Source organism: Schistocerca gregaria, chromosome 10 (assembly GCF_023897955.1).
Source record: "Schistocerca gregaria isolate iqSchGreg1 chromosome 10, iqSchGreg1.2, whole genome shotgun sequence".
NCBI lineage: Eukaryota > Metazoa > Arthropoda > Insecta > Orthoptera > Acrididae > Schistocerca > Schistocerca gregaria.
In genome coordinates this window covers 104,662,806-104,666,904 of record NC_064929.1, presented here as the reverse complement: position 1 = coordinate 104,666,904, position 4,099 = coordinate 104,662,806, and the positions used below count along the sequence as shown (strand labels likewise).

At 49.2% G+C, this 4,099-nt stretch overlaps 1 non-coding gene across 1 annotated transcript; it reads right to left on the bottom strand.

Annotated features, from left to right (window-relative positions):
- Positions 1 to 329: 329 nt before the first annotated feature.
- Trnat-agu (transfer RNA threonine (anticodon AGU)) lies at positions 330 to 402 on the bottom strand. The gene has a single exon. It is a non-coding gene; the product is annotated as a tRNA-Thr (tRNA).
- Positions 403 to 4,099: the final 3,697 nt, after the last annotated feature.

The window sequence follows — 4,099 nt, the reverse complement described above, 5'->3', positions numbered from 1 at the left end:
AGGCCGCCCTCCTAGTGTGGCTGCTCGGTGTCTGCAGGCAGCGAGGGTCTGCAAGCTTCCTGTGTTCGCACCTATGTCACCTGTGCTTGCTTGTCAGAGACAGACTATCGCAAAACATACAACTCACTCCATGAATTGATTGCTACGGCATCTGTTATCAGCAGTCACAACTAGCAACACCAGTAGCAGCTGACTGCACGCAAAGAATAGGAATGTGCAGTGGGATTTACGTGAACTCGGCGCAAGCTTGTATCTTCCTAGACACATCTGCTGGCTGTGAATTATTCCACTTGCATATCAAGGTGCGCATGTAGGTGTGTTAAAAATTCTGCAGGCACTGGGTATTGATCCCAGTACCTCTCGCATACTAAGCGAGCGCTCTACCACCTGAGCTACGCCCGCCTCCCCAAAGACTAAAGGTGCTACATACAGCCATATAGACGACACAGACCCTTGCACACCCATTATTCAGCAGACAAACACTACTCTCTATGTATCCGTTAGGGTGTCTTCCAGGTTTCGTGCATTCTGTATAGAATCGTAGTTGGCCACAATGAAAGTGGCACGTATGACTTGGAAAATAGAATTCGGACACCGCTCTGAGTAAGACCAACGTGTTGTCCACCCTCTAGACTTCAATGAGGTTAAGCCGCGACACCTAAGACAGATCTGCACTCGATGACACCTCGATAACAGCCGGTCCCCACACTTACATCTTGCTCTCCTTACGTCAGTATACATCATATCAGTCTGTGACGCTGGCTTTGCAACATCTTGCGTGCCTTTAGGTTCGCCGCGACCAACACTTACCATGCACTCACCACAAAAAATGGAGGCGCCGCGGCTTGAACCCTGGACCTTTCACAAATGCGAAGCGAACGCTCTACCAACTGAGCTACGCCCCATGCGCGAGCAAACTGCGCTATTCCCCATTCTTTGCGACTCAGATACGCACGGACACGATGGTTGGTTGGTTTGTAGCGGTGAAGGGAGCAGAGTACAAAGGCGCGGACCCGTTCATATACACAAAAGTTCCAAGTAGTTTCGATGCTCTGGTATTACAAATGCAAATTCCGTCTGTTTTTAACGTCTTAAATTGAAAGAGCCGTCACAAATTGCTCCGTTTTCACTCCTTGTCGACAATCATACAGCACCTGAGGTAACAAACACATCTCGAGCCCCATTGTGCACTCCATTATTCATGCCAACTCAGTGCCTCGCTCTTTACTACTGTGTACCAATCTTGTCGTCCAACTGCAAAACACTGGGCCACAACAAGTTTCCGCGTCTCCATTGCACTGCGCATACTACGAAACGCTCCCCAAACTTGGCACTCACCCTCGCAGCCGACTTTTCCGACTTTCCACGACGCTCACGCTAGTGACAGCATTATTTATAGTTCGACGTCGCGCCAAAGCGAATGAGCACAATTCGCCTACGGCTTAGGCCGCCCTCCTAGTGTGGCTGCTCGGTGTCTGCAGGCAGCGAGGGTCTGCAAGCTTCCTGTGTTCGCACCTATGTCACCTGTGCTTGCTTGTCAGAGACAGACTATCGCAAAACATACAACTCACTCCATGAATTGATTGCTACGGCATCTGTTATCAGCAGTCACAACTAGCAACACCAGTAGCAGCTGACTGCACGCAAAGAATAGGAATGTGCAGTGGGATTTACGTGAACTCGGCGCAAGGCAGATCTTTCCGACATAGGCTTGAGAATCTTACGGGAACACTTGTACTGTTTCTAAATTAAGTGTAGGCGTGGGAGGAGGGTGCTTCCTGCGCACTAATAACAGCACGCTTGTCAATTGTGGATGCTAATCATTCGCTTGTATCTTCCTAGACACATCTGCTGGTTGAGAATTATTCCACTTGCATATCAAGGTGCGCATGTAGGTGTGTTAAAAATTCTGGATGTACTGGGTATTGATCCCAGTACCTCTCGCATACTAAGCGAGCGCTCTACCATCTGAGCTACGCCCGCACCCGAAGACTACTGGTGCTACATACAGCCATATAGACGACACAGACCCTTGCACTCCCATTATTCAGCAGACAAACACTACTCTCTATGTATCCGTTAGGGTGTCTTTCAGGTTTCGTGCATTCTGTATCGAATCGTAGTTGGCCACAATGAAAGTGGCACGTATAACGTCGAAAATAGAATTCGGACACCGCTCTGAGTAAGACCAACGTGTTGTCCACCCTCTAGACTTCAATGAGGTTAAGCCGCGATACCTAAGACAGATCTGCACTCGATGACACCTCGATAACAGCCGGTCCCCACACTTACATCTTGCTCTCCTTACGTCAGTATACATCATATCAGTCTGTGACGCTGGCTTTGCAACATCTTGCGTGCCTTTAGGTTCGCCGCGACCAACACTTACCATGCACTCACCACAAAAAATGGAGGCGCCGCGGCTTGAACCCTGGACCTTTCACAAATGCGAAGCGAACGCTCTACCAACTGAGCTACGCCCCATGCGCGAGCAAACTGCGCTATTCCCCATTCTTTGCGACTCAGATACGCACGGACACGATGGTTGGTTGGTTTGTAGCGGTGAAGGGAGCAGAGTACAAAGGCGCGGACCCGTTCATATACACAAAAGTTCCAAGTAGTTTCGATGCTCTGGTATTACAAATGCAAATTCCGTCTGTTTTTAACGTCTTAAATTGAAAGAGCCGTCACAAATTGCTCCGTTTTCACTCCTTGTCGACAATCATACAGCACCTGAGGTAACAAACACATCTCGAGCCCCATTGTGCACTCCATTATTCATGCCAACTCAGTGCCTCGCTCTTTACTACTGTGTACCAATCTTGTCGTCCAACTGCAAAACACTGGGCCACAACAAGTTTCCGCGTCTCCATTGCACTGCGCATACTACGAAACGCTCCCCAAACTTGGCACTCACCCTCGCAGCCGACTTTTCCGACTTTCCACGACGCTCACGCTAGTGACAGCATTATTTATAGTTCGACGTCGCGCCAAAGCGAATGAGCACAATTCGCCTACGGCTTAGGCCGCCCTCCTAGTGTGGCTGCTCGGTGTCTGCAGGCAGCGAGGGTCTGCAAGCTTCCTGTGTTCGCACCTATGTCACCTGTGCTTGCTTGTCAGAGACAGACTATCGCAAAACATACAACTCACTCCATGAATTGATTGCTACGGCATCTGTTATCAGCAGTCACAACTAGCAACACCAGTAGCAGCTGACTGCACGCAAAGAATAGGAATGTGCAGTGGGATTTACGTGAACTCGGCGCAAGGCAGATCTTTCCGACATAGGCTTGAGAATCTTACGGGAACACTTGTACTGTTTCTAAATTAAGTGTAGGCGTGGGAGGAGGGTGCTTCCTGCGCACTAATAACAGCACGCTTGTCAATTGTGGATGCTAATCATTCGCTTGTATCTTCCTAGACACATCTGCTGGTTGAGAATTATTCCACTTGCATATCAAGGTGCGCATGTAGGTGTGTTAAAAATTCTGGATGTACTGGGTATTGATCCCAGTACCTCTCGCATACTAAGCGAGCGCTCTACCATCTGAGCTACGCCCGCACCCGAAGACTACTGGTGCTACATACAGCCATATAGACGACACAGACCCTTGCACTCCCATTATTCAGCAGACAAACACTACTCTCTATGTATCCGTTAGGGTGTCTTTCAGGTTTCGTGCATTCTGTATCGAATCGTAGTTGGCCAAAATGAAAGTGGCACGTATAACGTCGAAAATAGAATTCGGACACCGCTCTGAGTAAGACCAACGTGTTGTCCACCCTCTAGACTTCAATGAGGTTAAGCCGCGATACCTAAGACAGATCTGCACTCGATGACACCTCAATAACAGCCGGTCCCCACACTTACATCTTGCTCTCCTTACGTCAGTATACATCATATCAGTCTGTGACGCTGGCTTTGCAACATCTTTCGTGCCTTTAGGTTCGCCGCGACCAACACTTACCATGCACTGACCACAAAAAATGGAGGCGCCGCAGCTTGAACCCTGGACCTTTCACATGCCAAGCGAACGCTCTACCAACTGAGCTACGCCCCATGCACGAGCTAACTGCGCTATTCCCCATTCTTTGCGAC